Below are 25728 nucleotides of genomic sequence, written 5' to 3'. Positions count from 1 at the left end.
TTGAGGTTTGCAAAGGATTCTGGGTAACAGAACCTGGTCGGAGCCCCGCAAGTCACCCCTCCTTGGATTCCCCTAGGTCTCTAGTTTTCAGAAATGCACAGGTTTGGTAGGTTTCCCTAGGTGCCGGCTGAGCTAGAGGCCAAAATCTACAGGTAGGCACTTCGCAAAAAACACCTCCTGTTTTCTTCCAAAAATTTGGATGTGTCCACGTTGCGCTTTGGGGCGTTTCCTGTCGCGGGCGCTAGGCCTACCCACACAAGTGAGGTACAATTTTAATCGGGAGACTTGGGGGAACGCTGGGTGGAAGGAAATTTGTGGCTCCTCTCAGATTCCAGAACTTTCTGCCACAGAAATGTGAGGAACATGTGTTTTTTTAGCCAAATTTTGAGGTTTGCAAAGGATTCTGGGTAACAGAACCTGGTCCGAGCCCCGCAAATCACCCCTCCTTGGATTCCCCTAGGTCTCCAGTTTTCCGAAATGCACAGGTTTGGTAGGTTTCCCTAGGTGCCGGCTGGGCTAGAGGCCAAAATCTACAGGTAGGCACTTCGCAAAAAACACCTCTGTTTTCTTCCAAAAATGTGGATGTGTCCACGTTGCGCTTTGGGGCGTTTCCTGTCGTGGGCGCTAGGCCTACCCACACAAGTGAGGTATCATTTTTATCGGGAGACTTGGGGGAACGCTGGGTGGAAGGAAATGTGTGGCTCCTCTCAGATTCCAGAACTTTCTGCCACAGAAATGTGAGGAACATGTGTTTTTTTAGCCAAATTTTGAGGTTTGCAAAGGATTCTGGGTAACAGAACCTGGTCCGAGCCCCGCACGTCACCCCTCCTTGGATTCCCCTAGGTCTCTAGTTTTCAGAAATGCACAGGTTTGGTAGGTTTCCCTAGGTGCCGGCTGAGCTAGAAGCCAAAATCTACAAATAGGCACTTCGCAAAAAAAACCTCTGTTTTCTTCCAAAAATTTGGATGTGTCCACGTTGCGCTTTGGGGTGTTTCCTGTCGCGGGCGCTAGGCCTACCCACACAAGTGAGGTATCATTTTTATCGGGAGACTTGGGGGAACGCTGGGTGGAAGGAAATTTGTGGCTCCTCTCAGATTCCAGAACTTTCTGCCACAGAAATGTGAGGAACATGTGTTTTTTTAGCCAAATTTTGAGGTTTGCAAAGGATTCTGGGTAACAGAACGTGGTCCGAGCCCCGCAAGTCACACTTCCTTGGATTCCCCTAGGTCTCTAGTTTTCAGAAGGTGACAGGTTTGGTAGGTTTCCCTAGGTGCCGGCTGAGCTAGAGGCCAAAATCTACAGGTAGGCATTTCGCAAAAAACACCTCTGTTTTCTTCCAAAAATTGGGATGTGTCCACGTTGCGCTTTGGGGCGTTTCCTGTCGCGGGCGCTGGGCCTACCCACACAAGTGAGGTATCATTTTTATCGGGAGACTTGGGGGAACGCTGGGTGGAAGGAAATTTGTGGCTGCTCTCAGATTCCGGAACTTTCTGCCACAGAAATGTGAGGAACATGTGTTTTTTTAGCCAACTTTTGAGGTTTGCAAAGGATTCTGGGTAACAGAACCTGGTCCGAGCCCTGCAAGTCACCCCTCCTTGGATTCCCCTAGGTCTCTAGTTTTCAGAAATGCACAGGTTTGGTAGGTTTTCCTAGGTGCCGGCTGAGCTAGAGGCCAAAATCTACAGGTAGGCACTTCGCAAAAAACACCTCTGTTTTCTTCCAAAAATTTGGATGTGTCCATGTTGTGCTTTGGGGCGTTTCCTGTCGCGGGCGCTAGGCCTACCCACACAAGTGAGGTATCATTTTTATCGGGAGACTTGGGGGAACGCTGGGTGGAAGGAAATGTGTGGCTCCTCTGAGATTCCAGAACTTTCTGCCACAGAAATGTGAGGAACATGTGTTTTTTTAGCCAAATTTTGAGGTTTGCAAAGGATTCTGGGTAACAGAACCTGGTCCGAGCCCTGCAAGTCACCCCTCCTTGGATTCCCCTAGGTCTCTAGTTTTCAGAAATGCACAGGTTTGGTAGGTTTCCCTAGGTGCCAGCTGAGCTAGAGGCCAAAATCTACAGGTAGGCATTTCGCAAAAAATACCTCTGTTTTCTTCCAAAAATTTGGATGTGTCCACGTTGCTCTTTGGGGCGTATCCTGTCGCGGGCGCTAGGCCTACCCACACAAGTGAGGTATCATTTTTATCGGGAGACTTGGGGGAACGCTGGGTGGAAGGAAATTTGTGGCTCCTCTCAGATTCCAGAACATTCTGCCACAGAAATGTGAGGAACATGTGTTTTTTTAGCCACATTTTGAGGTTTGCAAAGGATTCTGGGTAACAGAACCTGGTCCGAGCCCCGCAAGTCACCCCTCCTTGGATTCCCCTAGGTCTCTAGTTTTCAGAAATGCACAGGTTTGGTAGGTTTCCCTAGGTGCCGGCTGAGCTAGAGGCCAAAATCTACAGGTAGGCACTTCGCAAAAAACACCTCCTGTTTTCTTCCAAAAATTTGGATGTGTCCACGTTGCGCTTTGGGGCGTTTCCTGTCGCGGGCGCTAGGCCTACCCACACAAGTGAGGTATCATTTTTATTGGGAGACTTGGGGGAACGCTGGGTGGAAGGAAATTTGTGGCTCCTCTCAGATTCCAGAACTTTCTGCCACAGAAATGTGAGGAACATGTGTTTTTTTAGCCAAATTTTGAAGTTTGCAAAGGATTCTGGGTAACAGAACCTGGTCCGAGCCCCGCAAATCACCCCTCCTTGGATTCCCCTAGGTCTCTAGTTTTCCGAAATGCACAGGTTTGGTAGGTTTCCCTAGGTGCCGGCTGGGCTAGAGGCCAAAATCTACAGGTAGGCACTTCGCAAAAAACACCTCTGTTTTCTTCCAAAAATTTGGATGTGTCCACGTTGCGCTTTGGGGCGTTTCCTGTCGTGGGCGCTAGGCCTACCCACACAAGTGAGGTATCATTTTTATCGGGAGACTTGGGGGAACGCTGGGTGGAAGGAAATGTGTGGCTCCTCTCAGATTCCAGAACTTTCTGCCACAGAAATGTGAGGAACATGTGTTTTTTTAGCCAAATTTTGAGGTTTGCAAAGGATTCTGGGTAACAGAACCTGGTCCGAGCCCCGCACGTCACCCCTCCTTGGATTCCCCTAGGTCTCTAGTTTTCAGAAATGCACAGGTTTGGTAGGTTTCCCTAGGTGCCGGCTGAGGTAGAGGCTAAAATCTACAAGTAGGCACTTCGCAAAAAACACCTCTGTTTTCTTCCAAAAATTTGGATGTGTCCACGTTGCGCTTTGGGGCGTTTCCTGTCGGGGGCGCTAGGCCTACCCACACAAGTGAGGTATCATTTTTATCGGGAGACTTGGGGGAACGCTGGGTGGAAGGAAATTTGTGGCTCCTCTCAGATTCCAGAACTTTCTGCCACAGAAATGTGAGGAACATGTGTTTTTTTAGCCAAATTTTGAGGTTTGCAAAGGATTCTGGGTAACAGAACCTGGTCCGAGACCCGCAAGTCACACTTCCTTGGATTCCCCTAGGTCTCTGGTTTCAGAAATGCGCAGGTTTGGTAGGTTTCCCTAGGTGCCGGGTGAGCTAGAGGCCAAAATCTACAGGTAGGCATTTCGCAAAAAACACCTCTGTTTTCTTCCAAAAATTGGGATGTGTCCACGTTGCGCTTTGGGGCGTTTCCTGTCGCGGGCGCTAGGCCTACCCACACAAGTGAGGTATCATTTTTATCGGGAGACTTGGGGGAATGCTGGGCGGAAGGAAATTTGTGGCTCCTCTCAGATTCCAGAACTTTCTGCCACAGAAATGTGAGGAACATGTGTTTTTTTAGCCAAATTTTGAGGTTTGCAAAGGATTCTCGGTAACAGAACCTGGTCCGAGCCCTGCAAGTCACCCCTCCTTGGATTCCCCTAGGTCTCTAGTTTTCAGAAATGCACAGGTTTGGTAGGTTTCCCTAGGTGCCGGCTGAGCTAGAGGCCAAAATCTACAGGTAGGCATTTCGCAAAAAACACCTCTGTTTTCTTCCAAAAATTTGGATGTGTCCACGTTGCTCTTTGGGGCGTATCCTGTCGCGGGCGCTAGGCCTACCCACACAAGTGAGGTATCAATTTTATCGGGAGACTTGGGGGAACGCTGGGTGGAAGGAAATTTGTGGCTCCTCTCAGATTCCAGAACATTCTGCCACAGAAATGTGAGGAACATGTGTTTTTTTAGCCACATTTTGAGGTTTGCAAAGGATTCTGGGTAACAGAACCTGGTCCGAGCCCCGCAAGTCACCCCTCCTTGGATTCCCCTAGGTCTCTAGTTTTCAGAAATGCAAAGGTTTGGTAGGTTTCCCTAGGTGCCGGCTGAGCTAGAGGCCAAAATCTAGAGGTAGGCACTTCGCAAAAAACACCTCCTGTTTTCTTCCAAAAATTTGGATGTGTCCACGTTGCGCTTTGGGGCGTTTCCTGTCACGGGCGCTAGGCCTACCCACACAAGTGAGGTATCATTTTTATTGGGAGACTTGGGGGAACGCTGGGTGGAAGGAAATTTGTGGCTCCTCTCAGATTCCAGAACTTTCTGCCACAGAAATGTGAGGAACATGTGTTTTTTTAGCCACATTTTGAGGTTTGCAAAGGATTCTGGGTAACAGAACCTGGTCCGAGCCCCGCAAATCACCCCTCCTTGGATTCCCCTAGGTCTCTAGTTTTCCGAAATGCACAGGTTTGGTAAGTTTCCCTAGGTGCCGGCTGGGCTAGAGGCCAAAATCTACAGGTAGGCACTTCGCAAAAAACACCTCTGTTTTCTTCCAAAAATTTGGATGTGTCCACGTTGCGCTTTGGGGCGTTTCCTGTCGTGGGCGCTAGGCCTACCCACACAAGTGAGGTATCATTTTTATCGGGAGACTTGGGGGAACGCTGGGTGGAAGGAAATGTGTGGCTCCTCTCAGATTCCAGAACTTTCTGCCACAGAAATGTGAGGAACATGTGTTTTTTTAGCCAAATTTTGAGGTTTGCAAAGGATTCTGGGTAACAGAACCTGGTCCGAGCCCCGCACGTCACCCCTCCTTGGATTCCCCTAGGTCTCTAGTTTTCAGAAATGCACAGGTTTGGTAGGTTTCCCTAGGTGCCGGCTGAGGTAGAGGCCAAAATCTACAAGTAGGCACTTCGCAAAAAACACCTCTGTTTTTTTCCAAAAATGTGGATGTGTCCACGTTGCGCTTTGGGGCGTTTCCTGTCGGGGGCGCTAGGCCTACCCACACAAGTGAGGTATCATTTTTATCGGGAGACTTGGGGGAACGCTGGGTGGAAGGAAATTTGTGGCTCCTCTCAGATTCCAGAACTTTCTGCCACAGAAATGTGAGGAACATGTGTTTTTTTAGCCAAATTTTGAGGTTTGCAAAGGATTCTGGGTAACAGAACCTGGTCCGAGACCCGCAAGTCACACTTCCTTGGATTCCCCTAGGTCTCTGGTTTCAGAAATGCGCAGGTTTGGTAGGTTTCCCTAGGTGCCGGCTGAGCTAGAGGCCAAAATCTACAGGTAGGCATTTCGCAAAAAACACCTCTGTTTTCTTCCAAAAATTGGGATGTGTCCACGTTGCACTTTGGGGCGTTTCCTGTCGCGGGCGCTAGGCCTACCCACACAAGTGAGGTATCATTTTTATCGGGAGACTTGGGGGAACGCTGGGTGGAAGGAAATTTGTGGCTCCTCTCAGATTCCAGAACTTTCTGCCACAGAAATGTGAGGAACATGTGTTTTTTTAGCCAACTTTTGAGGTTTGCAAAGGATTCTGGGTAACAGAACCTGGTACGAGCCCCGCAAGTCACCCCTCCTTGGATTCCCCTAGGTCTCTAGTTTTCAGAAATGCACAGGATTGGTAGGTTTCCCTAGGTCCCGGCTGAGCTAGTGGCCAAAATCTACAGGTAGGCACTTCGCAAAAAACACCTCTGTTTTGTTCCAAAAATTTGGATGTGTCCACGTTGCGCTTTGGGGCTTTTCCTGTCGCAGGCGCTAGGCCTACCCACACAAGTGAGGTATCATTTTTATCGGGAGACTTGGGGGAACGCTGGGTGGAAGGAAATTTGTGGCTCCTCTCAGATTCCAGAACTTTCTGCCACAGAAATGTGAGGAACATGTGTTTTTTTAGCCAAATTTTGAGGTTTGCAAAGGATTCTGGGTAACAGAACCTGGTCTGAGCCCCGCAAGTCACCCCTCCTTGGATTCCCCTAGGTCTCTAGTTTTCAGAAATGCACAGGTTTGGTAGGTTTCCCTAGGTGCCGGCTGAGATAGAGGCCAAAATCTACAGGTAGGCACTTCGCAAAAAACACCTCTGTTTTCTTTCAAAAATTTGGATGTGTACACGTTGCGCTTTGGGGCGTGTCCTGTCGCTGGCGCTAGGCCTACCCACACAAGTGAGGTATCATTTTTATCGGGAGACTTGGGGGAACATAGATTAGCAAAACAAGTGTTATTGCCCCTTGTCTTTCTCTACATTTCTTCCTTCCAAATATAGGAGAGTGTGTAAAAAAGACATCTATTTGAGAAATGCCCTGTAATTCACATGCTAGTATGGTCACCCCGGAATTCAGAGATGTGCAAATAACCACTGCTCCTCAACAGCTTATCTTGTGCCCTTTTTGGAAATACAAAGGTTTTCTTGATAGCAGTTTTTTACTCTTTATATTTCAGCAAATGAATTGCTGTATACCTGTTATAGAATGAAAACGCACTGCAGGGTGCAGCTCATTTATTGGCTCTGGGTTCCTTGGGTTCTTGATGAACCTACAAGCCCTATATATCCCCGCAACCAGAGGAGTCCAGCAGACGTAACGGTATATTGCTTTCGATAATATGACATTGCAGGGAAAAGTTACAGAGTAAAACGTAGAGAAACATTTATGTTTTTTTCATCTCAATTTCAATATTTTTCTTTTTCAGTTGTTATTTTCTGTAGGAAACCCTTGTAGGATCTACACAAATGACCCCTTGCTGAATTCAGAATTTTGTCTACTTTTCAGAAATATTTAGATTTCTGGGATCCAGCATTGGTTTCATGCCCATTTCTGTCACTGACTGGAAGGAGGCTGAAAGCACAAAAAATTGCAAAAATGGGGTATGTCCCAGTAAAATGCCACAATTGTGTTGAAAAATTGGGTTTTCTGATTAAAGTCTGCCTGTTCCTGAAAGCTGGGAATCTGTTGAGTTTGGCACCGCAAACCGTTTGTTGATGCCATTTTCAGGGGAAAAACCACAAGCCTTCTTCTGCAGCCACTTTTTCCAATTTGTTTGAAAAAAACGAAATTTACCCTGTATTTTGGCCAATTTCTTGGCCTCCTTCAGGGGAAACCACTAAGTCTGGGTACCTCTAGAATCCCTAGGATGTTGGAAAAAAAGGACGCAAATTTGGATTGGTTAGCTTATGTGGACAAAAAGTTATGAGGGCCTAAGCGCGAACTGCCCCAAATAGGCAAAAAAAGGCCTGGCACAGGAGGGGGAAAAGGCCTGGCAGCGAAGGGGTTAATAATAATAATAATAATAACAATACTACTAATAATAATAATACAATTTATAAAGCGCGTAATTACCTCATGTGAGGTGTCCCAGCACTAGGTACAGGTATCCGCAAGCCTGAATGCAGCTTTCAAACCCCCATGAATCCTGAGCTAAAGAACCACATTTTTAGTGTTTTTCTAAAATGATCTTCAGATTGAACCTGGTGAACCATCAGGGACAAAACATTCCATAATTTTTGCACCAAATTGCTAATAGAGCTCCCACCTGTGCGCACTTTCTTAACCTTGGTTAGTTGCCAACATCTCACCTGCCGATCTTAGATTTCTTGATGGTACATATGGTCTAACCAAATATTGAAGGTAACATGGACCTTTGTTAGCACAAGCCTTGTGACAATAGCACAGGGCTTTGAAAGGCTCAGTTTTGCTGGAAGTCAATGCAGCTTCTACAGCACGGCCCCAGTCGACGCATGCTTAGCTAAGTTCAATAAAAGACATGCACTCTCTGGAGTCTTTTAACCCGCCTCTGTGTGACTCCATGATACAATACATTACAGTAGCCGAGCCTTGACATAATCAAGGTCTGAACTATTGTTCTGTTAGCAGACTGTAGCAGAAGGCACAGACTTTTTTTCAGCATCTTAAGCAGTACAGTGATTTGACTGTCAAATGACCTTTGGTTTGGGGACAGGAACTGGGCCCATCTTCTTAGGCTACCATCAGATATTTGACTAATTTCCCAAGGTCAGTACCTTGGTCTTCCTAGCATTGAGTTCGAGGCACTTCAGGTTCTTCCACCTAGCAACCTCTGCAAGGCAGAGGCATAGGGCAGAGGCCATGTAGGCCCAATTCTGTGACAGCGTGATGATAAGCTGCGTGCCATCCGCATATGAGATGATGGTGAATCCATAGCATTCAATGATCTCCACCAGCAGTCACATGTACACATTAAACAAAGTTGGGCTCAAGGAAAAGCCCTGTGGCACTTTTTGTTTCAGTGGAAACACTTCTGACTGGTAGTGTTTTTGTGTCACCGGAAAGGTGGGCCCCTGCAAAAAAAGACACAATCCACCTCAGCACAATTCCAGAGTCTCTCTATCAGGATGTTATGGGACACAGGTGGTCATTACAACCATGGCGGACAGTGTTAAAGCGGCAGTAAGACCGCCAACAGGCCGGCAGTAAAAAAATTGCAATTACGACCGTGGCGGAAACCGCCAACAAAGACAGCCACTTTAACACTCCGACCACCACAGCGGTACAAACAAACAGCTTGGCGATCACCGGCAACAGACAGACGGGAGACAATGTACTGCCCACACTATTATGACAGGCCAATCCGCCACCTTTTCCGGGGCGGATTCACCGTGGATAAAAACACGGCAGAAACAGGAATGTCAAAGGGAAAACACTCACCTCTACACACTCCACGAGGAACGAGAACACCATGGAACCGGAACTCCAAATCCTACCTGCGATAGTCTTCATGCTCCTCAACCAGGAGCACGAACGCCTGTGGCAAAGACCACAGTGAGTACTGCACCTACAACACAGGGGAGGGGGGAGGGAAAAAACAGGGACACACACATGCAACACCCCCACCCTCACCCACTACAACACACACTAATGCATATCAATACATCACAGTTACACCCCCCAAGCCCCCCCGGAAGAATGCAAAGACCAAAGAAAATGAGTGTAACCATTGGAATATATTACAAACAAGTAGGCAGAAATATATATATATATATACACCATGTACAAAATATATACCAGGCATAGTAGTCCAGGTACTGCACAAAGAAAGTCAGTGGAACACTGGGACCACACGGTATGGGCGAGGCCCACACTAGATCCCCGACCATGACGGAGAGAACACTGCAGGGGCATCAGACAGCAAGAAAACAGGCACCTCAGAGGGGACGAAAAGGGGGGGCACCTCAGCCGATTGAGTGCACAACGCCAAATCCACGAGGGGGCCACATTCCCACTGTTACATCCTGGGGAGTGCAAAGCCACAGTCTCTCAAGTCTCTAAAGTGGGAGGGTTGCCCACTGTTCCATCCCGGGGAGTGCAAAGCCACACTCTCTCAAGTCTCACAAGTGGGTGGGTTTCCCACTGTTCCATCCTGGGGAGTGCAAAGCCACAGTCTCTCAAGTCTCTACAGTGGGTGGGTTGCCCACTGTTCCATCCTGGGGAGTGCAAAGCCACAGTCTCTCAAGTCTCTACAGTGGGTGGGTTGCCCACTGTTCCATCCTGGGGAGTGCAAAGCCACAATCTCTCAAGTCTCACAAGTGGGTGGTTTGCCCACTGTTCAATCCTGGGGAGTGCAAAGCCACAGTCTCACAAGTTTCCCAAGTGGGTGGTTTGCCCACTGTTCAATCCTGGGGAGTGCAAAGCCACAGTCTCTCAAGTGGATAACAGGCTCCACTGGTTCTGGAGGGGGCATGGTGCCCAGAGTGCTTCATCCTGTTTGGGACAGAGGTAGTGGATGGATGTCTCCACTGGTTCTGGAGGGGGACTGGTGCCCAGAGTGCTTCATCCTGTGAAGGACAGAGGTAGTAGATGGATCTCTCCACTGGTTCTGGAGGGGGACTGGTGCCCAGAGTGCTTCATCCTGGGAAGGACAGAGGTAGTCGATGGATGTCTCCACTGGTTCTGGAGGGGGACTGGTGCCCAGAGTGCTTCATCCTGTGAAGGACAGAGGTAGTGTAGTGGATGGATGTCTTAACTTGTTCTGGAGGGGGACTGGTGCCCAGAGTGCTTCATCCTGTGAAGGACAGAGGTAGTGGATGGATCTCTCCACTGGTTCTGGAGGGGGACTGGTGCCCAGAGTGCTTCATCCTGTGAAGGACAGAGGTAGTGGATGGATCTCTCCACTGGTTCTTGAGGGGGACTGGTGCCCAGAGTGCATCACTCACCCCGTGACGGACCCAGTTGCGTCAGTGCCCCTGCCGCTCATGGGCTAGCGGTGCTTGAGTTGGCGGTGCCCTGTTCAGCGGTGCTTGAGTTGGCGGTGCCCTGTTCAGCGGTGCTTGAGTTGGCGGTGCCCTGTTCAGCGGTGCTTGAGTTGGCGGTGCCCTGTTCAGCGGGGCTTGAGTTGGCGGTGCCCTTTTCAGCGGGGCTTGTGCTGGCGGTCCTTCATGACCCAGCGGGGCTTGTGCGGGCGGTCCTCCATGGCCCATCAGGGCTTGTGCTGGCGGTCCTGCATGGCCCAGCAGGGCTTTTGCTGATGGTCCTTCATGGCCCAGCGGGGCTTTTGCTGGCGGTCCTTCATGGCCCAGCGGGGCTGGTGCTGGCGGTGGCCTCCTGGGCAGCTGCGCTGGGGCTGGCGGTGGCCTCCTGGGCAGCTTGGCTGGGGCTGGCCTCCTGGGCAGCTGGGCTGGGGCTGGCGGTGGCCTCCTGGACAGCTGTGCTGGGGCTGGCGTTGGCCTCCTGGGCAGCTGGGCTGGGGCTGGCAGTGGCCTCCTGGGCAGCTGTGCTGGGGCTGGCGTTGGCCTCCTGGGCAGCTGTGCTGGAGCTGGCGGTGGCCTCCTGGGCAGCTGGGCTGGGGCTTGCAGTGGCCTCCTGAGCAGATGGGCTGGGGCTGGCGGTGGCCTCCTGGGCAGCTGTGCTGGGGCTGGCGGTGGCCTCCTGGGCAGCGGGGATGATGGCGGTCTTCTCCGCCGTGCAGCTCTTCCCAGACTTGCCAGGATTCTTGTGACCCTTCCCCACCTTGGAAGGTGTCACAGCTGACTCCACACTCCCAACGGGACCCCTGGAAGCGGCTTTGGTGGCTGGAGTCTTCCCCCTCTCCCGCCGGGCACTGGCCAACTTCTGATGCTTCACAGGTGGGGAACTGTCTGTGCTGTGGCTCCATGCCGCACTGGCTGTCCTGGTGGCCGGTGCACTCCACATACCGGTGACTACAGGCACCACTGGTCCCGGAGATGTTTTGGCTGAGGTGCTACTTCGGGACCTATGAGATGGACGGGGTGGGGGAGGTGTGGGAAAAAGGTCCAGAGTGGACAGGAAAAGTTTTTGGGACACACTGGGACGGGTAGCTGGACGGGGTTTGGGAGTAGAGGAAGAGGTCGTGGTTGTAGGACGTGTTTGTTTGCTGACTTTGGGTGAAGGTGCATGCGCTGGAGGCTGTCGTGAGGTGGATGGCTGTTGGGTGGGTGTGTGCCTGCGTTTGTGTATCTTGGGAGGGGGTGTCACAGACACACTGGGAGAGGACACAGGGGACGTGTGAATGGTAGTGGGGGTGGTGACTGCACGTGAGCAGGGTGTGGTGGTGGGTGTGCTGGAGAGGGACGCAGTGGCTGTAGAGGTAGTGCATGCAGGTGTAAGTGTAGACGAGACTGGGAGGGAGGAGGGAGACGACGAGGAGGGGGACACAGTGGAGGCAGTGGATGTTGGTGTGTCTGCATGTGTGTGTTGCTTGTGTGAGTGCCTGTGGGATGTGTAGTGCTTATGTTTGCCTGAGCTTCCCTTGTGTGTTGAGGTGTGCAGGCTGGCCTGATGGTGTGCTTGGGATTGACAGAGGTACAGGGGATTGGGTCTGGGTGGAGGAAGTTGGAGGGGGGAGGCTAGAGACAGGGACAATGGCTGCCATCAGTGCTGAGGCCAGAGTTTGAAAAGCTTGGTGAAGGGCCGCCTGACCAGAATGAATGCCCTCCAGGAATGCATTAGTTTGTTGCAACTGCCTTTCTACACCCTGGATGGCATTCAAAATAGTAGACTGCCCAACAGTTAGGGACCTGAGGAGGTCAATGGCCTCCTCACTGAGTGCAGCAGGGGTGACTGGGGAAGGGCCTGAGGTGCCTGGGGCGAAGGTGATGCCCACCCTCCTGGGTGAGCGGGCACGGGGCGAAGGTTGAGGGGCTGCTGGGAGGGCGGTGCTGGTAGGGGGGGTGGCAGCTGTACCTGTAGATGCGGGGGGCACAGATGTTGCCACCACCACAAGGGAGCTCCCATCAGAGGACGAGTCTGTGTCGCTGGTGTCAGCTCCTGTCCCCGCCGTGGAGCTCCCCTTGCCCTCCATCCCACTGGTGAATTCTGAGTCCGTAGTCTCGCCCTCCAGGGCCATGTGGGATACAGCTCCCTCCTGCTCCGGTGCCACTGCTCCTCCGCCTGATGATGCTAATGCACACAAGAACAGGGAGACCACAAAAAGGGGGACGACGACAGAAGAAAGACATGTTGAGTGCATGGATTACCGCTACTGTTGGCGGACAAGACAGACACAGAGGCCCCCTGCACTACGCCGTGCTCTTGGGCTCCACAGTGCAATTCCTGGGAAATGGCCTACAAGGCTATGGACGACATCAGCACACATAGCTGACACAGGAGCATGAATAGCTGTACTTGGCACTCTCCAGAGGTGGGGTGGGGGGCCACAGGGCCATGCCTTATGGAGGGGCCTAGCCTACGGAACTCGCCCTGGCCTAGGGAAACCCACAGCCCTCCTCCCCCACCCAGACAACTCCACTGCGCGCAAAGTCAGCTGAATGAGAGTGTACTCACCCCCTTGTGTCTGCTGTGATGCCCTCAAGCGCCCATCCAACTCCGGGTAGGCCACCGCCAGGATCCTGAACATCAGGGGGGTCATGGTTCGACGGGCACCCCTCCCACATTGGGAGGCAATCCCCAGCTGAGCCTCCACCGTCTTCTTGCTCCAGCGGCGAATGTCCTCCCATCTTTTCCGGCAGTGGGTGCTCTGTCTGTGGTAGACCCCCAGGGTCCGGACGTCCTTGGCGATGGCACGCCAAATATCTTTCTTATGGTGGGCGCTGACCTACATGAAATGTACAGGGGAAGAAGAGAAGTCATTACCAACTGCACAGTCAAAGTGAGTGGCCCCCATCCCTATCCTTGCCATGTGGCACATGCACTCACCGTGTTACATGCACACAGCACTCTGCCCCCTTCCTTCTTACACCCAGCATTCTCCACACAGACATAGCCCATACAACATGCTCCCTGTGTACTTACCTGTTTGTCTGGAGGACCATAGAGCAGCGTGTACTGGGGGAGGACCCCATCAACGAGCTTCTCCAACTCCTCCGATGTGAAGGCAGGGGCCCTTTCCCCAGACGCACGAGCCATTGTCTCTTCCAGACTGAGGTCCCAGCAGCACTTGCAGTGTAGGTCCTCTCTTGTCGAAGATCAGGTATCGAGTGATTGAAGTGATAGAAAATGGCGGTCACGTCCGCGGAGGTCATATCTGCGGCGGTGCGTACCATCACTGCCGGCGTACATCTTCATTGGCTCCTGGGACCCATAGGGTCCAATGTTAACCAATGCAGCATTGCGCCGTGGTCTCCGACCGCCTACCGCGACGGTGTACAACGCCAGCGCAGTTAGCTCACATCCCATTGTCCCACTTTAGAGGTCAGGCAGCCGCCATTTCAGGGGCCCATATGGCCTCATTTTTAACTGCGTCACACATACTTAGGCCTAGTCTCAACACACATACAGGCCACCTTTTGTGTGTGATTGGTGTTCTGTGTAAACTGTGGGTACGTACCTCTGAGTTGTTTGACTCTGTGGTCGCTGTTGTCCTTCATAGGCACCGTCCGCTGGGACATGTGAGGAGATGGCGGCATTCTCCGGTGTACGGACCGCAGGTGGACCTGTCGACAATGGAGGAGCGACATTTGATAATCACCTACAGGTTTGATCGTGCCACAATCCAGGAACTGTGTACCCAGTTGGAGCCAGACCTGATGTCAGCAATCCGCCATCCCACAGGAATCCCCCCTCAAGTGCAGGTGCTGTCAGTGCTCCATTTTTTTGCAAGTGGCTCTTTTCAAACAACTGTGGCCATGGCATCAGGGATGTCCCAGCCTATGTTTTACAACGTATTGTCCAGAGTGTTGTCTGCCCTTCTGAAACACATGCAGAGCTACATCGTTTTTCCTCAGGTGGAGGATTTGCCTATAGTGAAAGGTGATTTCTATGCCCTGGGACATATCCCCAACATCATAGGTGCCATTGATGGGACCCATGTTGCTTTGGCCCCCCCCCACAGGAGTGAACAGGTGTACAGAAACCGGAAGAGTTATCATTCTATGAATGTACAGATGGTATGTTTGGCCAGTACATCTCCCATGTGAACGCCATCTTCCCTGGCTCAGTGCATGACGCCTACATCCTGTGGAATAGTAGCATCCCTTATGTGATGGGTTAACTCCAGAGGCACCGTGTGTGGCTATTAGGTGAGCCCTTGGAAGCAAGACAGTGGGAATGGTTGTCTGGGGTTATCCCTACAGGTTAGTGTGTGTCTAACAGTTGTCCCTCGCCATTTGCAGGTGACTCTGGGTACCCCAACCTGTCATGGCTACTGACCCCAGTGAGGAATCCCAGGGCAGAGGAACACTACAATGAGGCCCATGGGCGAACTAGGAGGGTGATCGAGCGGACCTTCGGCCTCCTGAAGGCCAGGTTCAGGTGCCTCCACATGACAGGTGGATCCCTATTCTACTCACCAAAGAAGGTGTGCCAGATCATCGTGGCCTGCTGTATGCTTCACAACTTGGCTTTGCGACGACAGGTGCCTTTTCTGCAGGAGGATGGTCCAGATGGCGGTGTTGTTGCAGCTGTGGAGCCTGTGGACAGTGATGTGGATGAAGCAGAGGAAGAAGACATGCAGAACAGGGACTCAGTGATCCAGCAATATTTCCAGTGAACCACAGGTGAGAATACAATCCTGCCTACTACATGTACTTTTACGCTACTACCTCTCTCCTGTCTGTTGTTTTCACCCAGTGTATGGTCACTGAGTTGTCACTTTCCCTCACGGTTTCACAGATGTGGGTCCCACTGTGTGTCATCTGCTTAAATTCCTCATGGACTAGAGCTGTGTGATATAGGTATGTTGACATTACTATTTCAAAAACATTTTGTCACTGTAATTGCAAATACACTATTTCGAAATCACAGACAGACTCCAGATCATTTTGTGCTTTAGGAATGTTTATTTAAATGCTAAATATTAGAGGAGGAAGTTAAATTGTGAGGGTTGATGGCGGAGGAGTGTCCATGGCAGAGTCCAGTCTATTAGTCTCACAGGTGCATTGCCCATATGGCATAGGAAGTGGAGCTGGGGCAGTTTAATTATGGACAGGGTGACAAAGTGGGACAGTAGGATGACAATCAGGGTGGTCTCATTTCTTGGCGGGGGTCTTGGCATCGTTCTCTGTCTTGTTCCTGGATCTCAGGGACCGTTTGTGGGGTGGTTCTCCCTCTGCAGGGGGTGGGGTGCTGGTGTGGTGGTCCTGTGGCAGGGTGTCCTGTCAACTAGCGCCGGCGGAGGTGGTGGGCAGTTCATCGTCCATGCTAGTGTCAGGGGCCCCTTGTAGTGCCACAGTGTCCCTCCTGGTGTTGAGTACTTCCTTCAGCACCCCTACGATGGTGCCCAGGGTGGAGCTGATGGTTCTGAGTTCCTCCCTGAAGCCGAAATACTGTTTCTCCTGCATGCGCTGGGTCTCCTGAAACTTGGCCAGTACCGTTGCCATCGTCTCCTGAGAGTGGTGATAGGCTCCCATGATGGAGGAGAGGGCCTCGTGGAGAGTGGGTTCCCTTGGCCTGTCCGCCCCTGTCGCACAGCAGCCCTCCCAGTTCCCCTGTGTTCCTGGGCCTCCGTCCCCTGAACCGTGTGCCCACCGCCACTGCCCCCAGGTCCCTGTTGTTGTTGGGGTGGTGGGTTATCCTGGGTTCCCTGTAGTGGTGGACACACAGCTGATTGGCGTGTCCTGGGGACGGAGGTATGGGCCTGCTGGGTGGGTGCTGTTCTGGTGTTTCCAGAGGGGGGAAGGTCTGTGGTGGCCTGTGCCTGTGTGAGGGGAACCGACTGTCCAGAGGTCCCCGATGGTCCGGGCTGGTCATCTAGATCCAGTTGGACAGAGGTGCTGTCATCACTGTGGGCCTCTTCTGTGGGTGGAGTGGACATGTCTGGACCCTCCTGTCTGGTGACGTTGGGTAGGGGTCCTGCAGGGGTGGAAAGGCATGATTATTGCATCTGTCTGTGCCATGGTGTGCACTGGGTGGGTGATCGTGTACCCCAGTACTGGCATTCCTGTGTGGGAGCTTGTGTGATGATGGTTTAGGGGGGTGTATGGCTATGTGCAGTGTGCATGCTTTGGTGATGGGTGTCCATGCTTTGTTGTTGCATGCTGGGCTTGGTGTTGGGATGGGTGGTTTGTGATATTGGTACATTTGTGAGGAGTTGGTGTGATGGGGGTGAGGGCGAGGGTGGGGGTATGTGATAGCATGCAGGTAGGGTGGGGGATGTATTAGTAAAGCTTTGACTTACCAGAGTCCATTCCTCCAGCTACACCTGTGAGGCCCTCAGGATGCAGAATCGCCAAGACCTGCTCCTCCCATGTTGTTAGTTGTGGGGGAGGAGGTGGGGGTCCGCCGCCAGTCCGCTGAACCGCCAGGCCGTGTCTTGAGAACACAGAACGCACCTTCCCCCGTAGGTCATTCCACCTTTTCCTGATGTCCTCCCGATTTCTTGGGTGTTGTCCCATTGGGTTGACCCTGTCCAGTATTCTTCGCCATAGATCCATCTTCCTAGCTGTGAAGGTGTGCTGCACCTGTGCTCCGAATAGCTGTGGCTCTACCCGGACGATTTCCTCCACCATGACCCTGAGCTCCACCTCTGAGAACCTGGGGTGTCTTTGCCGTGCCATGGGGTGGTGTAGGTGATGTGTGGGGTGGAGTGTGTGGTATTAAGTGTGGTGATATGTAGTGGTGTGTTGTGTGAGGTGCGTGGAAGTTGTGTGGGTGATGGTGTTATGTGCCTGTGGATGCCTGGTTATAGCTTGTGGTGTCTCTCTCTGGGCTTCTTTCAGGATTTGTGTCATAGGGGTTTGTGGGTGATGTGGGTGTGTGTTTTATATTGTAATGGGTGTGTGGGAGTGGTGTGTGTATGTGTCTCAGGTGTGTGTATTTTGAATCGTCCAATGTGGGGATGTTTTGTAGAAGTGTGAGTATTTTGAGCGCGGCGGTGTGTACCACCAATAGAATACCACGGTTGAAAGACCGCCACGTGGATTCGTGTGTCGTGATAGTGTGCGCGTATTTCTGTTGGCGTGACGGTGGAGGTTTTGTTTTCACCAGTTTATCACTGACCTTTGGTGTGGCGGACTTGTGAGAGTGTCTGAATTTTTTCGGATTCCGAGATGTGGGTCATAATAGCTGTGGCGGAATTCCGCGGCCGCGGCGGTGTGTTGGCGGTCTTCTGCCCGGCGGTAAGTGGCTTTTACCACTAATGTTGTAATGAGGGCCTTAGTCTGTGGAAAATGTGTTTCTCTAGTGGAGATATTTGCTCTGGAGCTCCAAAGATCCACTTATCCACTTGTGCATCTGCAGTATCAATACAGCTGGCCAAAATAGGCTGGCTGATCGCCAGCACATAAAAGAATTTAGAATGGGTAACTTTGGCCCACCTCTGTGCCCATGCCACCTGGGCAGGTGCATGACTGTTGGGCACTTTCTCATAGGAGTCCATGCAGGGAATAGCAAAATGGTCTGACCAAATGTGTGGTATTAGGCTGCTTGATCACTAAACCAGCTAGGTTTGAAAAGATAGGGTCCAACATACACCCTAATCTATGTGTGGAGAAAGTCACATATTGAAAGAGCTGCAAACCCTCAAGATATGCAGCCACAGTCATTGCTGCCAGACATGACGTGTCCTACAAAATGTATGTAATAATTTGCATTATTTTTATAAACTGGTCTCTGATTTCTAATTGAATGTGTGAACTGTGTATTGACTGTGTATTCAACAATTACCTAACCCTCCCCTCTGATGAGCTTAAGCTGCTTGACCACACTGACACAAACAGAGCACTTGGGATTTCTAAAGTAAGCCCTGTAAACCACTAAGGTTTGTGTAGACTTTTTGCAAAGTGTGCCATTACACTGGCACCGACATACATAACAAGCCAGCTTCCTACAACACCTTACTGGCCCTAGAGAAGGGAAGAACTGGATAGCTGGGTGAAGGACAGAGATGTGAAGGATTACTAACAGAAGTAAAACCTGATTGCAAGAGAGCACATGTTCAGTCTTTGTTTTGCAGATCTGAGCCAATACCTGATTGATAGTAAGATCACTGATCCCATGAAGCTTGCTAAGGCAGCAAACTGCTGGCTCAGCACCAGGATTCACAAGAAGGTTTCTGGGCCAGGGGAGGTAATCACAAGGGAGAGCAGGGCCCCCACCAGAAGAAAGAGCGGGAAGAAAACAATGAGATCTCTAAAGGTCCCTAAATTAGTTGCACGGGTCAGGACTCTCAACCCACATGTGAGCAGAATATGAAAAGTTTCCCTGATAACTGATCCTCAGGGAAAGCACTCCCTGAGTGCTTTGAGTGCCAGCAGGCATTTCTAAGTGGATGCCAAGTAGGCACAGCCTCCCACTGTTTGGCAGACATCGGAGCTGGACGGTGTAGCGCTTGGAGAAGAGAATACCACAGATATTATGGAGGTAAGTGTAGAGGTTAACCTAAGGCCCTTGGTTGACAGAGTAATGAGTGCCAAGGCCGCACATGTCTAGTAATACTAAGAAGTATGGGCAATGGGTCACCATCATTGAGCAGAGGGTGGAGGTTCTGAGAGACCCTGGAGCCAGCATGACAACTGTAAGATGTCATCTGGTGATCTCAGAGCATGGACTCCCTAATGCATTCAGCCAATTTAATGTAGTTGACCACCATGAGACTCATTATCCAGTGGCTCTGCTTCCTTTTGAGTGGGGTGTGGTCTCAGGTTCTTTACGGATAGCTGTGAGTCCATCAATGCCTGTGGATTGTCTGGTGGGCAGTGACCTAGAACACACCAACTCGAAAGAAGTGGCACCTAGGTCTCACCTGGAGATGTTAGGGTTGCCTGTAGGGTGACCTCAAGGGGTAGTCAGGAGAACCCAGAGCATGTAAGAATGGCCCAGGTACCTACTAAAAAGAGGAAGGGCAAGGGGTGTGGGAAACCCGCTCCTGAAACTGTCACAGTCCAGAAAGAGACTGAGCCTGACAATGACACCCTGGAACCTACAGGGGAGGACATTGCTGCCTGGGAAAATCTTTCTAAGCTGATGAATTAGCAGAAGGAAGGGGTTCCCACCAGGGATTAGGTCTGCAGAAGGCCCTAGTCTGGAGGGCCTATAGCAGCAGGCCAAGGTCCAGGCAGCTTGCGACACTTCTGGTGATCACCTGATCTATTTGAAGAATGGTCTCCTGTATAGCGAGTCTACAGTTCCTGAGCCTGATGAAAACTATGGGCCTGATTCCGACCCCGGCGGTCAAGGACCGCCGGGGCCGGGGTCGGCGGCAGCACCGCCAACAGGCTGGCGGTGCTCCCCAGGGTATTCTGACCGCGGCGGTTCAGCCGCGGCCAGAAAGGGAAAACCGGCGGTCTCCCGCCGGTTTTCCGCTGCCCTGTAGAATCCTCCATGGCGGCGCAGCTTGCTGCGCCGCCATGGGGATTCTGACCCCCATACCGCCATCCTGTTCCTGGCGGCTTCGGCCGCCAGGAACAGGATGGAGGTATGGGGTGTCGTGGGGCCCCTGGGGGCCCCTGCAGTGCCCATGCCAACGGCATGGGCACTGCAGGGGCCCCCTTAAGAGGGCCCCACCCTGAATTTCAGTGTCTGCTTAGCAGACACTGAAATTCGCGACGGGTGCTACTGCACCCGTCGCACATCCTCCACTCCGCCGGCTCCATTCGGAGCCGGCATCCTCATGGAGGGGTGTTTCCCACTGGGCTGGCGGGTGGCCTTTTGGCGGTCGCCCGCCAGCCCAGTGGGAAACCCAGAATACCTGCGGCGGTCTTTTGACCGCGCAGCGGTATTCTGGCGGTTCCCTCCAGGCGGGCGGCTCCCGCCGCCCGCCGGGGTCAGAATGACCCCCTATGTGTTGGTGGTCCCCCCAGAGCTACAAGACCTTCCTACTGGAACTGTCTCATGATGTTCACCCGGCAGGTCATCTAGGGCAGATTAGGACCTTTGAAAGGCTTGTAGCCCACTTCTATTGGCCCCAGATGAGAATGGCCTCAGATGCGTTCTGCAGGTCATGCTCTACCTGCCAGGCCAGTGGTAAGTCAGAAGACAAGTAAGGCCCCCCTGCAGCCATTTCCTATCATTGGCACTCCTTTCAAAGGGGTGGGCATCAATATTGTTGGGCATCTGGACCCCAATACTGCCCTGGGCAACAGGTTCATCCTGGTCTTGATAGACCATGCCGCCCAGTACTCAGAAGCTATATCCCCAGGGTCTGTGCCTTCAGGACCAGTGCACTTGTGGAACTACTTACCAGAAAGAGTGGGATTCCTGTAGGAGGTGGCATCTGACTGGGTTACCAACTTCATGTTTGCATACATGAAGTCCATGTGGACTGAATTAGTGGTCATTGAGTCTTCAAACTGCCATTGGTCCAGCCCAGTGGTGCTGGTCCCCAAGGCTGTCCCTCCAAGTACCACCCCTGAACTTAGGTTCTGCATATATTTCGGGGGCTAAATGCAGTCAATAAAACTAATGCATGTTGGGAACCAATCTAGACAGAATGTGTCCTTTTCTCTGTGTTCACTCACAGCGGCAGCAAGGACCCACAATCCCTTGAAAGCATCCGATAGGCAGCGGATCATTATAAATGGGTGCCAACTGATACTCCCAAGAGAAGGGGGCTTGCGAACAAAGAACAAGCTAGCAAAACAAATTAAAATATGAAAAAGACAGGTGCACGTTCACGCCATGCAGAACACTAACAGCAAGGTTGCCTGGCCATGCCTCAGTACTAGTACTGGCTCAATGTTCTCTGCACCGCTTCAGTCACAGGTGACTCTACTTGTGCACTAATGATCATGGAGGAATGATTACTTCTCAGTTACGTCTCCACACCCAACAAGTAATCTTGGTCCTGCCTGTTTTGGGGGCCCCTGCCCCTATGTTGTCTCCAGGAAGAGTGGTGCTGTGCAGAGGAAGAGTGGCTTCTTGTTCTCTCATCACAAGGAGTGGGAGGGAGAAGAGTTTACCATATAAACAAGAAATGAGACTCCTAGAACAATATAATCTTTAAAACACAATAATACACACTCATCACACATTCAGCAATACCCTGGTTCAGTAGTTCAAGCAAGAGAGTCTTGATCCACAAGTTTGCTTATTAAGTTACCACGCGGTAATAAATGTTTGTGCAGGAACACAAGCCGCTTTCCAGCACACTGGGCTAACGGGGTCCTTAAGGTCTCTGGAAACTGTCTCCAGTTCATAGGCAAAATATAAGTGTTCCGTTTGGTCTCTAGAGACCATCTTCAAAATGAGCAAAGAACAAAACTAGTGCTCGTTCTCACTGTCCCGCAACCAAGATATGATGAGGAAGCAGGCTGGCCCTTATCTGGACTAAAGATGCCCTCTCCAACAGGTCCTGAATTCTGCGCAGGAACTGCAACACAACCAGAGAAGCAGACTGCTGACCCCGCCGACCAGGAAGTTCAGTGTGAAGCATCATGCACTTTCCTGGGCAGAGTTTAAATACCCTCAGGAAAACCAAGAGGGCTACCGAGATTTGGATGGCCTCGCAGGAGTTTCTTGTGCAGCTCCAGCCACAAAGGGCTGTCCATCTGGAAGCAGCACTGAGCACCAGCAACTAAAGGCTGTCCTGAAAGGCACAGCCCTAGCCTTTTGTTGGCCAAACTACAAAAGAAAGCCCCAGAAGCACCAGGACCAAACAGGATACTGCTGAACATTACACCCACCATGATTGGAGCCTTTATGCTGAAGAATCCTCTGCAGCACGTATCTGGGAATTATCTGGAGTAAGGAACACATCTGCAGCATGACCCTACATAAGTGCTTTTACTCTAAGCCGCTGTCTGTGCACCATACGTAACCATATAGTTTTGGGGAACTTATAATGCCATGCGGCAGCCCAGGATACCATAGATTTGGTGGGGGAGTGGGGTAGTAGCCCCAGGACTCTGACATCGTGAAGATGTTCACATGTTGAGGATCGTGGGGGTTGGGTGCCTTTCTTGACAATGCACACCCCATTCCTAGAGATGATGAGCTCATTGATTGGTTAGGGGTTGCTAAGTTCCTAATGGATGCCTATCTTCATTTTCTGTTGTACAAACCCATCAAAGATTTCTGAGGTTTTGTGTGCAAGATCTCCACTTGTAATTCTGGCTCCTCCCCTTACATTTGAGGTTAGCCCTGAGGGTTTCTACAAAGGTGATTGCACAATTGGTAACTCTTATCGATCTTCAGGGAATTTTGACACCTCCTTATCTAGACAATTAGTGGCTGAGGGCTTGAACGAGCTTTCTTCTAAACCAGCATTTGGAAATGACAAAACTTACTGTAAGATACCATGGCTTCGTCTTTAATGTTCCAAAATATCAACAGGTTCCATCAGACCATTTAATCTTCAATGGAGCAAAATTCAACACTCAATTGTCTTTCTTCCAGTAGAGAGGACAAATGAATGGTAGCCCCTGTGGAAGTCTCTTGGGTCCCAAAGGAATGAATTGAGATCGAAGGGCACATAGCGCCATGTATATTTAAAGCGCAATGGGCAAGACTTCTCCTGAGACCATTGCTATGGCATCTCCACAGGTTTTGGTCACAAGCATTCTAACATATGGAGTAGATAATTTATATGACACCAAAAAACAAGTAGGATCTTCAATGGTGTTTAAATTGAGACAACCTAAACAAGGATGTACCTATGCTTCCGGAACCGCCACTGGTGGTGGCAACGAATGTGAGTGTTATTGGTTGGGGTGCAACTATGGAATCTCTTTCAGTTCAAGTGAGGAGCAACCCATCCTATCAGGATGTGGATGGCCCATCAAGTCACACCATGCTCCCTTTGTGTGTGGCTGTCTACAGGGAATACAGAAAGCCCAGCTGTCACTCACCCCAGATACATGCAGCAGGCACCAAATGGCTAAAGAAAGAAAATGCCAACTTTCTAAAAGTGCCCTTTCCAGAAATGCAATTTAAAATCAGACTTCCCCATCAGTTGTGATTTTAAATTGTGAGTCCAGATACACCAAGCTCGAAAAAGCTATCTCTTCCAGATTGTGAATTACACTTATAAAATGTAATAAGGTAATCCCAATGTTATCCTATATGAGAGATAGGTTGTGCTGAAGTGAAAAACGACTTTGGGAGTTTTTCACTTCCAGGTCATGTGAAACTTAAAAGTACATGTCCTGCCTTTAGAATTCATTTCACCTTGCCCTCTGAGTTGTCCAGGGCATAACTTAGGAATGACTTATATGTCTAGAAAGGGAGGGGTTGGACCTGACAAAAAGGTTATTTTACCAGGCTGGCATGGCAGTGTAAAACTGCACACACAGGCCGTGCAATGGCATGCCTGAGACATGGTTAGAGGGCTACTTAAGTGGGTCATACAGTCATGCTCGGAACTACAAGTAGCATTTAATTTACAGGCCCTGGGCACATTAGTGCACTTTACTAGGGACATATAAGTAAATTAAATATGCCAATATGGGTAAGCCAATGTTACCGTGTTTTAGGGGAAAGAGCACAAGCACTTTAGTCCTGGTTAGCAGTGGTAAAGTTCACAGAGTTCCAAATCCAGCAAAAATGAGGTCAGAAAAGTGGAGGAGGAAGGAAAACAGCTGGGGAAAAGACTGCCCTAATGCTGTCAGGTCTAACAATGAGTCTTGAGTGTTATAGCCATTACAGGCTGGTTTCAGCTCTAAACTCAACACTGTAGATCAAACCCTTAGGTTGGCCCTAATTTTATGGAAATATAGTAAGTTATAAAAGGTCATTTATATGTAACCTTTGTGAATCTGAGTGTAGCATTCAACCTAGTCCCCAGACATATTCTGTGGGCATCGTTAATGAGCATTTTTGCCTTGTTATTAACAGTCATAATTAGGTTACATGATGATAAAAATGTACAGATGTGTCGGGATAGTCATGGAGAGCTTTCTGATCGCACCGCTATATGTTGTTGATGTCTGGCCCTATGCTTCTTTTACAATAGTCTGTTGGTATCTAGAAAACCCATGGATTTGGAGACTTGCTTGTCAAACTCAAATCCTATTATGATCAGAATGGACTCAACATTAACATTGATAAGACAACGTGTTTGACTATCAGCCCACACAACTCATTCAGGGGAAAATCAGGTTGTGGAATTCCTATTTGGATAAGGTTGAAAGGTTTGACTATCTGGGCATTAGGTTTGATAACAGACATCTATGAAACCCTCATATTGCAAAGAGTGGGGCCATACCTATACAGAGGGCTGCAATGGTTCTAAAAATATTTCGATCCACAACTTCAAAATCAGTTTCCCCAGTTTTTGAAGTTCATAGGGCCGAGGTGCAATATGCCACCCTTTATGGAGAAGAAATTTGGGAGGTCGATAATGTCAGAGTGCTTTCTGTCCACGAGAATGACTTTGTTATGTGATTATTCAATCTTCTCCAAAGTTCCCCTTTGGTGCCTTTATTTTTTGACACCGCACTAAAGAAATTAACATGTTTCAGTATTAAGATCACTTTTGTTGCTAGAATATGTCTAACCGATGAGTTCACTCGGTAGAGAAAAGGTATAAAATAATCATAAGCCTTGGTACTGCAGTACTTTGCCATGGCTACCGCAAGTTTGTTTCTGTTTGGGTGCCTTAGGTTTGAAACAATTGTGGTAGATCTCCTTTCTATATAGACAGGCTCGAAAGGCCTATTAAAACATATATTTTAGATTAACCCCTCGGGTGCCTGAGACGTAACGCTTATGTCCTCGTTTGCACCGCTTGGGTTCCATAGACGTAACCATTACGTCCTGGTATGGGCCTTTGGGGGAAGCGCTAGAGCTCCACCCGAGGGCCTCGCATCCCCCTCCCATGGGTAGGGATGGAAGGGGAATAATTTCCCCTTCCACCCCGCCCCTCCCCTCCGGGTCCTCACACGGCATCTGATGACGCCAGCAAGAGATTGCGTGCTGACCTCTTCAGAGGCTGCCCTCTCTGCACTCAAGAAGAGAAATGCAGAAGGGGCGAAAGAGGCATCAAAGGAAAGGAAAGGCCTTTCCTTTCCTTTGATGCTTCTCTCAGCATTTCTGCTCCTGATCGTGAAGCGATCAAGCAGCAGAAATGCCCACTGGACACCGGGGAGTTGTTTTTTTTGTTTTTTTTGTTTTTACTCACAAGGGGAGTGGCCCCTTGGGGAAGGGCTCCCCAGGGGTGCATAATTATCTTTTGGCCATTTCTGC

Source organism: Pleurodeles waltl, chromosome 9 (assembly GCF_031143425.1).
Source record: "Pleurodeles waltl isolate 20211129_DDA chromosome 9, aPleWal1.hap1.20221129, whole genome shotgun sequence".
NCBI lineage: Eukaryota > Metazoa > Chordata > Amphibia > Caudata > Salamandridae > Pleurodeles > Pleurodeles waltl.
The sequence above is the reverse complement of the archived record's forward strand: the minus strand, read 5'-3'. Positions refer to the sequence as shown.